The sequence below is a fragment of the Triticum urartu genome, chromosome 1A, assembly GCF_056163025.1.
Source record: "Triticum urartu cultivar PI428250 chromosome 1A, HENAU_Tu73, whole genome shotgun sequence".
Classification (NCBI taxonomy): Eukaryota; Viridiplantae; Streptophyta; class Magnoliopsida; order Poales; family Poaceae; genus Triticum; species Triticum urartu.
The window spans coordinates 384,768,713-384,782,414 of record NC_141873.1 but is presented as its reverse complement, the minus strand read 5'-3'; positions in this window follow the sequence as shown (position 1 = coordinate 384,782,414).

Below are 13,702 nucleotides of genomic sequence, written 5' to 3'. Positions count from 1 at the left end.
AAAAATTAGCTCGAAAATACGAACTTGGTGGAACTTGTACCATTTTCTAAATTACTTTTAAACCCTTCAAAATTAGAAAAATCTTTCAACAAGAGAAAGTAGCGCATTTTCATAAGCTTTCCAACGCCATATAATTTGCCTCAATTGGATTAGCCGTTTAGAAATGACATTGAAAATACAAACTCGGTTGTGCGGTTTGCAAAATTTTACAATTTTCCAAATTACTCTTTAACCATAGGGAATTAGAGAAAACTTTTAACATGTGGAAGGGGCGGTTTTACAGCAGTTTTCCAATGCCATATTATTTGCCTCATTCCGATAAACGGTTTAGAAATGCGATCGAAAATATGATTCACGTTTTTTGTATGAAGAAAAAACAGTTTTCAAATCTGCTCTTAAACCGCTTACATTTTGCCAGAAATTTAACTTGTGTCATGATACTCGTGTTTATAGCTTTCCAACAGTATATCGCAAGCCTCATTTGGGCAATATTGACGGAAGTTCAACCTAGCGCTTGGAGAAGTTCAGGTCGAACAACTCAGGCAGTAAAATTGCAAAAAACGCAATTCCATCACGACCCGAGAGCAAAATCTGCCAACGAGCGAGATTGCTATTTAAAATGGGTATTTGGTTGCCAAAAACATTTTTAGATTACACTAACATCTTATAGAACACGACTAACCAGCATAATTCTCGCGGGGAGACACGGTTGTGAAGATAGCCCGAAGGTCGGGTTCCTACAGAGGGAAGTTGAGGCATGTAACTCAGGAAGTTCATGTCGTGATCAGAATAATATTCTAATTCCGTGATCAGAATAGTGTTATATATATATATATCAATTAGGCTTCAAGTGCGTACTTGTTAGTTAAATCTATGGTTAAAATGTGACACTAAATACGACTAGTAAGTAGTACAGTAGCAGTACTAGGATACGTCGGTCAAATTATTCATCATGTCCACACATTGAATTGATGTGACAACACGCTGCGCGTGAGGTGACACAAGAATGGCGGCGACGTGTTCGGGTATTCTGGACTTCAGATTTGGAGTACCACTTATCTGTCGAAATTTTTCATCATTCACTTAAAACAGTCAATTGATCATACATTGAGTACCATATAACTGGAATTAACCGATGCAAGTCGAATAAGGATTGGCCGGTGCTGCCGGCTAGCGTCAAGTTTGAGCCACGGATCAGGAGCTGATCGAGCACCTTGAGGGCAAAGTGAGTGCTAACAGCGCGAGATCTCACCCTCTCATCGATTTGTTCATAAAAACCATCGACAGCGAGCACCGCATATGCTACACCCATCCTGAGAAACTTCTAGGTAAGACACCAATCGGCCGTCTACTTGCACAAACATATTCCTTTGTTTATAGCTCTATTTTTCTTTTTAGATGCAGACCTGGTGAAGCAATTACAATTTGATAGTTAATAAAAAGTGAAACAAGTGACTACAACATGCCAAAGCTCTTATTAAAATGTCAACTACATACACTAAAACATGTATTCGACAATACTGCATGTATCACACTGAGTGGCCTAAGCAAGCATTTCTTCTAGCGCAATTCCAGGGCGTTCAAAAGGGGCACGTGGACGTGTCGCAAGATATAGTCGGAGTGCGGCATGCACGCGATGTGGCACAACACCGGCAATATCTTGCCGGTGATGGTCAACTGCCGGCAGACGGGCAGCAAAAAGGTTCTGGTGCTGCACAACAACAAGAACTTTGACCAGCAGAGGACCAACTGGGTGATGCACCAGTACCACCTCGGGGACCTGGAGCAAGAGAAGGAGCGGGAGTTGGTCCTCTGCAATATTTTCTACCAGACGAACACTAAGGCCAGGAGTAAAAAGATTATAAGTTAGTTTGGTATTGGTACTTGTACTACCATGTCGTCCGCAAGTTGGTATTGTTGTTAACGACCTTTTGGTATGAACTTGGCATTTGCTTCCAACCATCATGCCGACGGTCGACGTGGATATAAAGCTGAATCATTTGTTTTGAAACGAATTTTTAGGCACCTGATTTTTATTTGATGGGTAGCATAAGCACCTGTCGTTCAAATTCCCAGTTCTCCAAATTTTTCGAAACAAGTACATGCACTTATTATCACGAGGAAAAAACAATATCCCTGCTACATCCCAGTTATCAGTCTGTACTTGCAGAATTCTCTCGTTTATTGAGCACGTATATTGTTTTTTCAGGTCGAGCAAGTTTCAACTGGGCTGTAGACTGCCCAGGCTTGGTTTTGTTTTTAACACCCATGACGACAACGGGGCACAAAGATCCAGCAGGTATCTACTGGCCCCTGTCCCGCCAGCGTTAGTTATATTTTGTCTTACAACATTCGCAGGCAGTTTTTTTACTGAATCAAACACACAGCCCAGTTCTATTTTCCTCTTGAAACGCATGTCCTACATCCGTTTTCTAATCTCTACCTACAGTTTTACTAGTTCATATACACATATAATTATATTGAAAATACATAAAATTCCCTTTTCATATTTACATCCTTATTTTTGTTGTTGTTTTCTCTCCCAGCGCTGATTTTTTTACCACTGGTTTTCCCTTAAACCAACTCAATTGTCCCACATCTTATTTGCTTATAAAAACAAAACGATTTTTTTGGCAAATCAATCAGTTCTTAAAAAAATGTTTATCATTTCGGGATTACAAAAGTTCGGACTCCACCGAAATATGCAAAATAAGGTTGGACTTTTTGACTGTGATCCTGGGCAGAAAATGGGTTGTAATAAATTACATAAGAATTAGCGAATGGGCTGCAAATTATTAAAAATAGCAAATGGGCTCTATGTTGTCTGCCACATCTTTGGAGGCTGACTTGTGGGCCTACTAAGTTCATGCGTACACAAGGTTTCTCAAAAAAGAAACTTAGTCAACAATCGACTCTACCAGCGTCAGACCGTTAGATGTCAATCTAACGGCAATCGTGCTTCTTCAGTCTCTGATCTTCCTGCCCCAGCCGCCCAAACCAGCACCGTCGGAATCGCCTGCTCCCGCCTCCCGTGGTCGGCTGTGCTACCGGACAGGCCTCACGGCCCCATCATATAATTGCATCCCTGGCATGTCTATCCCTCTACTCACCCACACCTCCTGTTATTTTCCGACGACGGCAGCCGAACTAGTCAACCCTCGTACCCTCCACCACGTGGGCAGCCACTGCCATGTCTTCCCCGGCTCCGTGTCATTCCCTTCGTAGGCCTCGCCGTCGTCCACTGTAACGCCCTCGATGCGGTTATAGCTCCCACGTGTCGAGGCACGACTTAGAGACATAACCGCATTAAAAGCAATGTCGCAAGTTAGGCAATCTTCACAACATCCCATGTAATATAGATAATAAAAGGGGAGATACATAGTTGGCTTACACTCGCCACGTCAATCAAAGTACATAAATAGCATTACAACATTCGAACACTCATGGACCGACTACGGCGCCAAAATAAAAGGTAAACCCAACATGCGACACGGTCCCGATCACCCCAACTGGGCACCACTACTGATCATCACGGAAAGACACGTAGTATCGACGTGAGTCCTCGTCGAACTCCCACTTGAGCTCAAGCGTGTCATCTGGAGCGGAATCATCAGGCCCTGCAACTAGTTTGGAAGTAATCTGTGAGCCACAGGGACTCAGCAATCTCGCACCCTCGCGATCAAGACTATTTAAGCTTAATAGGTAAGGCAAGGAAAATATGTGGAGCTGCAGCAAGCGACTAGCATATATGGTGGCTATCCTGTTCGCAAAAGAGAGCGAGAAGAGGAGGCAAAGCGCGAGCGAGTAACTAGAGGGAATCCTGCGGCAAGCATTACTCCAACACCGTGTTCACTTCCCGGACTCCGCCGAGAAGAGACCATCACGGTAACTCACACAGTTGATTCATTTTAATTAAATTAAGGTTCAAGTTATCTACAAGTGGACATTAACAAATTCCCATCTGCCCATAACCGCGGGCACGACTTTCGAAAGTTCAAATCCCTGCAGGGGAGTCCCAACTTAGCCCATGACAAGCTCTCACGGTCAACGAAGGAATAGACCTCCTCCTGAGACATTCCGATCAGACTCGGTATCCCGGTTCTACAAGACACTTCGACAAGTTAAAACAGATCCAGCAACACTGCCCGAATGTGCCGACAAATCCTGATAGGAGTTGCACGTATCTCGTTCTCAGGGCACACTCTGATGAGCGCTCCATACAACTAAGACCAAACCTCGAGTTTCCCCGAGGGGGCTCTGCACAGGACTCTAGTTTGGACCAACACTCAGAGGAGCACTGGCCTATGGGGGGCTTAAAATAAGATGACCCTCGGGCTCCGGAAACCCAAGGGAAAAGAGGCTAGCTGGCAAATGGTAAAACCAAGGTTGGGCATTGCTGGAAAAGCTTTAATCAAGGCGAACTATCAAGGGGTTCCCATTATAACCCAACCGCGTAAGGAACGCAAAATCCGGGAACATAACACCGATATGACGGAAAACTAGGGCGGCAAGAGTGGAACAAAACACTAGGCGAGAGGCCGAGCCTTCCACCCTTTACCAAGTATATAGATGCATTAAGATAACAAGGAAAAATAATGATATCCCAACAAGTAAATAATGTTCCAACAAGGAACGGTCCCCAATCTTCACCTGCAACTAGCAATGCTATAAGAGGGGCTGAGCAAAGCGGTAACGTAGCCAATCAATGGTTTGCTAGGACATGGTGGGTTAGAGGTTTGACATGGCAATTTGGGAGGCATGATAAGAAAGTGGTAGGCATCGTAGCATAGGCATAGCAAAAGAGCGAGCATCTAGCATAGCAAAGATAGTAGTGATTTCGAGGGTATGATCATCTTTCCTGCGAAGTTGTCAGAGTTGACTGGATCCTCGAAAGCAAACTCAACGGGCTCCTCATTAGCGAACTCGTCTCCCGGCTCTACCCAAACAAGACAAAGAAGCAACAAGGACACAATCAACCATGTGCAAAGCTCAAACAATATGATGCAAAGATGGTATGCTATGCGGGATGCGATATGGGATGCATATGCAAGATTTGATAAGGAATGATTGAACCTGGCCTCAACATGGAAATCCAAGTGTGCCACTGGAAAGGTGAGATGAAATAGCTTGAAAACGATATAAAGATCACCGGAAACGGAGTTCTGGTTTGGAAATGGCAAGCAAATCAAATATGACACCGGTCTGCGATTTACAGCAAGTAACCATCTAAATGCAACAAGATGAACATGCTACAGCACCCAAACATGACAACAAAATACATGGAAGGGATCCATTCATGATGCTTAACAAAAGACTAGCACTGATATACAGCCAATTCATCCATTAACAGGTTCAAACAAGCATGGCAAAAATGCATTTGACAAACAGATTTCAGACTTAGTGAAATTAACACTTGTCTGGAATTTCAGATCAGATAGCACACTTTGGAGCACGAAAACTATATGCTACAGAACCTGAACATGGCAAAGTAAATCATGTCATGGAGCTACTCAAAGAGCTTAACAAAAGTCCCTTAGTGACCTTGAGCCAAAAGGGATCAGATAATACAATTGCAAGTATGTGAACATGGCAAAAAGATAATCAGTTCTCAGACTTAGTGAAAACTGGAGCATGCTGAAATAAATATCAAGTAGGCATGCTTACGAGCTCGATGCACTCACTACAGAGCAAGTCATGACAATCTAAGCATACACCCCTCAAGAATACACATTATACAAGCTAGACATGGCAAGAACAATAACATAGCATGCACGGATCAACTACAACATCCTCGGCAAAATCGCTAACAAGTAGACAATCTGCCCAGATTCACGAAATAGCAAAAGTAGAGCTCGATTGACTTAAGCTAGGGTGCTCCATAATTGCAAACAAAGACATGGATGGATAGAGCACTACAAGATTAACAAAACATCCTTACTGATCATCCTCAAAAGAGGCCCGGATCACTAGAAAACAACATGAACATAAGGCATATTGAGATAAACAGTCCAAGGACTTAGTGGAAATGCCAAGTCCCTGAAATCAGCATTAACGAATGCACCACTTTGCAAGCTTGTGGTAGTCACCACGCACACCACAAAAATATATGGGCTGCACCTCTGGATAGATGGCAAAACATATAACAAAACACATGTAGAGCTCAGGGGCATATCATGCACACATTAATCATGGCAAAAATGACAAATGTCTAATTGGAGCAGCAGATCTGACAATTATCTCAAATAGCACTCTTTTAACAGCATTTCGGGCATAAAGATGATCTCAAATGAAAATAATGCAATGAGATGAAATGATGTGCTCTCTGAGACGAACATTTTGATATGCTATATGCCCAAAACGGAGCTACGGATGCAAAGTTACGGCATGATGAACAAGGGCAAAAATATTAGGGTTTCGGGCAAAAAGTCAACCCGATCCAAATTTCAGATCTAGTTCCGGCCGGCGGGGTTTACGAGGTTCGCCGGAAAATCATCGATGCCGCCGGAGGAGGAGTCGGCCGAAGCGGCCGGACGTCGAGGAGGCGGCGGACGACGGTGGGCGGCGCTCGGCGGCCGGGCGGCGAGGCGCGCGGGCGGGGCGGCGCGCCGGAGCGGTGGTGCGGTGCTGGCGGTGCCTCGCCGGAGCGGCGAGGCCGGCGATGGCGCCGGGCACCGGGCGCAGGGAAGAGGCGGCGGGGCGAGCCGGGCGCGACGGCGGCGAGACGCGGGCCTCGGGGGCCCTCCCCGGGCTGAGCAGGCCGGCGAAGTGGGGCGGCACGGCGGACGAATGACGGAGCGACACGTGGCGGCGGTGGCGGATCCGGACGCGTCCGGCCGGACAGAAAAATGTCCGCCGGCGCGTGGAGACGAAGGGGACTAGGGTTTCGAGGGGAGAAGAAGGGGAATTTCGGAGGGGGTTCTTTATATAGGCATAGGAGGAGCTAGGAGAGTCCAAATGAGGTGCGGTTTTCGGCCACGCGATCGTGATCGAACACTCTAGATGATGGAGAAGGTTTTGGTGGGTTTTGGGCCAAATTGAAGGGGTGTTGGGCTTCAACACACACGAGGCCTTTTCGATCCCTCGGTTAACCGTTGGAGCATCAAACGAAGTCCAAATGGTACGAAACTTGACAGGCGGTCTACTGGTAGTAAACCAAGGCCGCTTGGCAAGTCTCGGTCCAATCCGAAAATGTTTAATCCCCACACATGAAAGAAAGGTAGAAATGACCACCGGAGGAGAATGAAGCGCCGGAATGCAAAACGGACAACGGGGAAAATGCTCGAATGCATGAGATGAACACGTATGCAAATGCAATGCACATGATGACATGATATGAGATGCATGACAACGACAACAACACACGGAGACAAAAACCTGAACCCGAGAAAATAAAATAACTTAACGCCGGAAACGGCAAGAGTTGGAGTACATATTGGGTAAATCATATCCAGGGTGTTACAACACTCCACCACTACGAAAGGATCTCGTCCCGAGATCTAGGACTGAAAGAACGCCGGGTACTCAGAACAGAGGTGATCCTCGCATTCCCAGGTAGCTTCACGATCGGAATGGTGTGACCACTTGACTTTGAGGAATTTGATTGACTTGTTGCGAGTCTTGCGTTCAGTCTCTCCAAGAATTGCAATGGGGTGCTCACGATAAGAGAGATCTTCTTGGAGCTCAATGTCCTCGAAGTTGACGGTGCGGTCAGGAGTCTTGAAGCACTTTCGGAGCTGAGAGACATGGAACACGTCATGCACATTTGCAAAGTTTGAAGGAAGCTCAAGTTGATAGGCGAGATCGCCTCTCTTGCTGACAATCTTGAAAGGTCCCATGTATCTAGGGGCAAGCTTCCCTTTGATACCGAAGCGACGAGTACCTTTCATAGGAGAGACACGGAGGTAAACATGATCTCCGATCTCGAAAGCCAAATCACGGTGCTTAATATCATAGTAGCTCTTCTGGCGGGATTGGGATGCTTTGAGGTTATCTCAAATGACTTTGCACATTTCCTCTGCCTCTATGATTAAGTCATTTCCCAAAAGCTGACGTTCACCGGTTTTTGACCAGTTGAGAGGGGTACGACACTTCCTGCCATACAGAATTTCGAATGGGGCCTTGCCCGAACTTGCTTGAAAACTGTTGTTGTAGGAGAATTCAGCATAAGGAAGACAGTCCTCCCACTTCATGCCAAAGGAGATCACACAAGCCCTGAGCATACCTTCAAGAATCTGATTAACACGCTCGACTTGACCGCTAGTTTGAGGATGGAAAGTTGTGCTGAAGCGGATGTTGGTGCCCATGGCCTTCTGAAAAGAATCCCAAAACTTGCAGGTAAAGATGTTGCCACGGTCGGAAGAGATCACTTGTGGAATACCGTGCAGAGAGACAATTCGAGAGGTATAGAGCTCCGCCAATTGAGCTCCAGTGATTGACTCTTTGATAGGAAGAAAGTGAGCCACTTTAGTGAGTTTGTCGATGACAATGAATATAGCATCATTGCCACGTTTGGACTTTGGAAACCCAGTCACGAAGTCCATCTCAATGTGGTCAAACTTCCATTCTAGAATGGCAAGAGGTTGGAGAAGACCAGCTGGCCTTTGGTGTTCTGCCTTCACTCTTCTGCAGACATCACACTCATTCACGAACTGAGCAATCTCGCGCTTCATTCAAGTCCACCAATAAGCCTGCTTGAGGTCCTGATACATCTTCATGCTCCCAGGGTGGATGGAGAGGAGAGAATTGTGAGCCTCGTTCATGATCACTTTACGAAGGTCACCTTTGGGCACAACAATACAATCCTCGAAGAAGAGAGTATCCTTGTCATCAAGACGGTAGCACTTATACTTGGGTTGACTCTTGCCAATCCCAATCTTCACCTTCTTCACCATAGCATCAGGAAGCTGGGCTTGGCGAATCTGGTCTTCCAAGGTAGGAGAGACTTGAAGGTTGGCGAGGAAACCTTGAGGAACAACTTGCAAATTAAGTTTGCGGAAAGCTTCACAAAGCTCGGGTTGACAAGGCTTGAGAATCAGACTGTTGCAATAAGCCTTTCTGCTCAAAGCGTCAGCAATCACATTGGCCTTGCCTGGAGTATACTCGATACTCAAATTATACTCTTGAATCATTTCGATCCATCGAGTCTGCCTGAGGTTGAGATTAGGCTGAGTGAAGATGTACTTGAGACTCTTGTGGTCAGTGAAGATGTCCACTTTTCTTCCCAATAAGAGATGCCTCCAAGTCAAAAGAGCATGCACAACTGCCACCAACTCGAGGTCATGAGTGGGGTAGTTCTTCTTGTTGGGCTTCAACTGGCGAGAGGTATAAGCCACCACTTTCTTCTCTTGCATCAACACTGCACCGAGGCCTTGGAGAGAGGCATCGCAAAAGACCTCGTACGGTTTGGATTCATCAGGCGGAGTCAGAACTGGAGCAGTGACCAATTTCTCTTTCAAGGTGTTGAAAGCGATGTCACATTCCGGAGACCAAACGTACTTGATGTGCTTCTGGAGAAGATTTGAGAGAGGCTTTGTGATTTTAGAAAAGTTTTTAACGAATCTTCGACAGTAGCTTGCGAGACCGAGGAAGCTACGGAGTTGCTTCACGTTCTGAGGAGGTTCCCAATTCACAATTGCAGACACCTTCTCAGGATTCACCGCAATGCCCTTGGCAGAGATGATATGCCCAAGATAAAGAACCTCATCGAGCCAAAATTCGCACTTGGAGAACTTGGCGTAGAACTGGTGTTCCCACAGCTTATCGAGTACCAAACGCAAGTGCTTGGCATGATCTTCCTTGTTCTTCGAAAAGACCAGAATGTCGTCGAGATAGACAAAAACGAAGTCATTTGTGTAGGCGTTGAAGATGAAGTTCATCATGCGAGAGAAAGTCGGAGGAGCGTTGACGAGGCCAAAAGACATGACAGTGTATTCATATGAACCATAGCTTGTCCTAAAAGCCGTCTTGGGAATATCTTGCTCATGGATTCGAATCTGATGATAACCCATACGGAGATCAAGCTTGGAGAATACTTGGGCGCCTTTGAGTTGTTCGAATAGCTCGTTGATGTTGGGAAGTGGGTATTTGTTCTTGATGGTCTTCTTGTTCAATGGACGGTAATCAACACAAAGTCGGTCCGTTCCATCCTTCTTCTTCACAAAAAGAACACCACAACCCCATGGAGAAGAACTCGGTCGGATGAGACCCATACGCTCTTGAATATCGAGTTGCTTCTTCAGCCCCTTCAACTCTTCAGGTCCGAACTTGTAAGGACGCTTGCACACTGGTTCCATGCCAGGGTCAAGATCAATGACGAATTCAACTGGCCGGTGCGGAGGCATTCCTGGAAGCTCTTCTGGAAAGACGTCTTGATATTCGCAAACGACTGGAATTTGCGAGATAGCATCCAGTTCACCCTTCTCATTGAGAGAAAATAGACGGATGGTATCATCACGAGTGGCAAAGACAATTACATCCTCAGATGAATGAGTCAATTGAATCTGCCTGGCTGCACAATCAAGATGCGCCTTGTGCTTAGAAAGCCAATCCATCCCGAGAATAAGATCAATATCCGAGTTGCCCAGAACAATAGGAGAAGCTAGAAATTTTTAGTCGCCCAACGTGATTGTAACATCCGGAACGCAGGTATTAGCTGTCATCTGCTTGCCCAGTGACACGATTGGCAGGGAACTTTGCAGAAACTGATAATCGCACTCATACTTCGATGCAAAAGGTTTGGAAATGAAACAATGCGATGCACCAGTGTCAAAAAGAACTTTTGCAGGAATATCATTAACAGGAAGGTTACCCATGATGACATCTGACGAGTCCTCTGCCTGAGCTGCGTTCATCAAGTTGACCTTGGCGTTCTTGGGGTTATGCTTGACCACAGTTGTACTTGCCAATCTCATAGGAGGAGGAGGAGGAAGACGCCTCTGATTGAAGCATTTGTTGGCATAGTGACCCTTCTATTGGCACTTGTTGCACGTGACCTCTGAAAATGGACGGTGATACGGAGCACTTGATCTTGGAGCTTGAGACGAAGTCTTTTTTTGAAAGCCAGGGTTGGGTGGGTGGGAAGATCCACTGCCACCTTTGCTCTTCTACTGATACGGCTGACGGAACGGAGGAGGAGGAAGCCAATACTTCTGTTGCTTGGCCACTTGAGTAGAAGAAGAAGGAGTAGCATCTCTGACTCGCTTCTTGGAAGCATCACACCTCAGTTGAGCAGCCTCTTGCTTCAATGCCATGTTGTAGAACTCATCGTACCTCAAGGGCTCAAAGAGAACAAGAGCTAGCTGGATTTCTTCTCTGAGACCACCCCTGAACTGGTATATCATGCTCTTCTCATCAGGTACGTCCTGCTTAGCAAAGCGGGCGAGCTTCTGAAACAACTTGTTGTAGTCATAGACAGACAAAGAGCCTTGCTTCAGGTTGCGGAATTCCTCACGCTTGCTTTCAACCACGCTCTGAGGAATATGATGAGCTTTGAAATCTTGACGGAATTCATCCCACGCTCCTGCTGGAACCATTCTGTAGCTTGGTCTTTGAGTTGGAAGGATGCGAACTTGACGAAGTCCTCAGGCCTAACGTTACTGCACTCGAAATGCTTGCACAAATCCACGAGCCAATCGTTAGCATCAGTTGCCTCAACACAATTGCTGAAAGTCTTTGGCCCGTTAGCAAGGAACTGGTTGAGTGTAGCAAAGTGATTCTGATTGTTGCCTTGGTTTCCTTGGTTCGCTTGATTGCGCTCTTGAAGAATTTGCATGATCAACTGCGTGTTTGCATTGGTTGCGGCCATCACAGCTTGCCATGCCTCCGGAGGAGGTGGAGGTGGTGGCGGATCCTAATTCTGATTCTGATTGGTGCTCTTAGTGGGAGCCATCCTGAAGAGGGTGACAACCGTTAGCACATTGACAGACAAATATTGAAGCTGAATCCAACGGAATGAAAATTGCAACATAAAGTCTTCACATCCGAACAAAATGAATGAATGCATTCCACTTGAAATGGTCACATATCCATAAATTGAGAAGCCACTTAGAATTTAGGTAGAGGAATAAAACAACAACGTACGGATCAAGAACGAATACTCGGTAAGAAATCCCAATCTCAAACCAAATATCCGTGGATGAAGGACTAGAGCTACAAGAATTCCCACCTATGAAACTCCCGAACCTTTCCGGTTATGCAATCAGGTGTTGGGGATACAGGGGAAGCATAATATCTCACCCAAATCTAGCAAATCCTACATCCAGATGTATCCATCCTTCAACACATAACCGAGAAAAACTTCAGAAACCATCTACCTCAACCTTCGAAAAAGCATCCGTTATACAAGTTATGGTGATACTCCCGAACTCCCGCCCCAGTAGTGGGTGGCGTCGAGGTTATCTCACCAACGAACTACATAAAAGAGATTTTTGATGTCGGCGTACTAAACTCTGGTATTCCAGAACTGCAACGATAAAATTGTGACGACAACACCTCGGAGCTCAACTCCCCGGGACACTGCCACAACCCCTAAAGACAGGAGGCACCAAGAACAATGTTCTCGTCACAAAACCATCGAAACGATTCCAAGATACCCGCGTGATCCTAAATTTTTTTTTGTGAAATTTGAGAAGAGAAGAGTCAAAAATCTACGTCAGGATGCCTTACCAGAGCGATGAGGAGACTGGGAAGTAAAAAAGAATTCCTAAACTCTCTGATATATAATTCCTAAATGACTCAAAAACATTTTTCTAGACTCAACAACAGCTGCTAAAAACGATCACGCAATGGGGGCTCCTAAGGTCGGGGAAGGCTCTGATTACCAACTTGTAACGCCCTCGATGCGGTTATAGCTCCCAGTGTCGAGGCATGACTTAGAGACATAACCGCATTGAAAGCAATGTCGCACGTTAGGCAATCTTCACAACATCCCATGTAATATAGATAATAAAAGGGGAGACACATAGTTGGCTTACACTCTCCACGTCAATCAAAGTACATAAATAGCATTACAACATTCAAACACTCATGGCCCGACTACGGCACCAAAATAAAAGGTAAACCAACATGCGACACAGTCCCGATCACCCCAACTGGGCACCACTACTGATCATCAGGGAAAGACACGTAGTATCGGCGTGAGTCCTCGTCGAACTCCCACTTGAGCTCAAGCGCGTCATCTAGAGCGGAATCATCAGGCCCTGCATCTGGTTTGGAAGTAATCTGTGAGCCACAGGGACTCAGCAATCTCGCACCCTCGCGATCAAGACTATTTAAGCTTAATAGGTAAGGCAAGGAAAATATATGGAGCTGCAGCAAGCGACTAGCATATATGGTGGCTATCCTGTTCGCAAAAGAGAACGAGAAGAGGAGGCAAAGCGCGAGCGAGTAACTAGAGGGCATCCTGCGGCAAGCATTACTCCCACATCGTGTTCACTTCCCGGACTCCGCCGAGAAGAGACCATCACGGTAACTCACACAGTTGATTCATTTTAATAAAATTAAGGTTCAAGTTATCTACAACCGGACATTAACAAATTCCCATCTGCCCATAACCGCGGGCACGGCTTTCGAAAGTTCAAATCCCTGCAGGGGAGTCCCAACTTAGCCCATGACAAGCTCTCACGGTCAACAAAGGAATAGACCTCCTCCCGAGACATTCTGATCAGACTCGGTATCCCGGTTCTACAAGACACTTTGACAAGTT